We start from the raw sequence: 1,059 nt of genomic DNA, 5'->3' as shown, positions 1-1,059 counted from the left end.
GAGGTCGGATCGACGAAGACGCTGCTGAATGAAACAAGATTTGCGGATCGATGGAGTTTTGAGAGGAACTCTGTCGACAGAAGAGAGGTAGATCCGGATCCGGATCTAGAAAGAGAAACCTCTCTATCCTCCCCAGGTCCTCTCGGGAACCCCTGCGGATCTTGACGCAAGTCAAGATCCGCTAACAAAACAAGGGAAAGTGAAGGCGAAACGGTATGCATTTGCAGATTCACCGGTTAAGCCAACTCCGTACCTAAACCCAACCCCGCTAGTCGAAGAAACAAGAAAGAAGACGAAAACGAGTAAGACTACGCGGAAGAAGATGCAAGCTCCAGAGTCGGAAAAAGACCAAGCTGGATCCAGGTCAAGCTGGTCCGACAAGGATCTCGAGTTTGTGTATCGCCACCAAGCTCTACGCGACTTCCTGCATCAAGATCCTGTCATGCAGATCCTGAATCCACGACAGATCGACGATCCAAGGGAACCGGTGAGAGCACCAACGAAAACGGCGAACAAGCTGGTGGCAGTCAAAGATCTATTACGTTTGCTTACGGAGTCAGGTATCGTAGCTGGTGTGTTCGACGCAGAGGATATCTTCGGCTAGACCTGGGATCATAGTATCCGCGACGCGGGACCTCTTTGCCAGAGTTAAGTCCATCACCGGAGAAAGGTCGCGCACTATGGATCCAGTGTCGTCGCCGAGGATCAGCCAAGCTGCTACGAATCCGCCGCTGAGAATGAGTCAGACACGTCGTCCGAACCACGGCGCATGACTTTAGGACCCTCCGGGGCATCCATGCTGGAAGCGTGGGCGAGGAGCCGAGGACAGGAAGTCCCTGTGAGCGCGAAGGCTCGGGATCCAGTAGGCCCCACGCGTGATCTGACACATTCCGGCCACGATCGAGCCAGATCCGACAAGAAGCCAGTGGGATTATCGTCAGATCGGGCTCAAGGTAATCGCCTCACGGATCCGGTCTCGCCAGTGGACCAGACGGCCACAGGCTCTTCCGACACTTCCTCGGGCACCCTGCAGCGACACTTCGAAGCTGCGATGAGTCG

The sequence above is a fragment of the Phytophthora infestans genome, genomic scaffold (genome assembly GCF_000142945.1).
Source record: "Phytophthora infestans T30-4 supercont1.66 genomic scaffold, whole genome shotgun sequence".
Taxonomy (NCBI): Eukaryota; Oomycota; class Peronosporomycetes; order Peronosporales; family Peronosporaceae; genus Phytophthora; species Phytophthora infestans.
Note: the sequence above shows the minus strand (reverse complement) of the source record.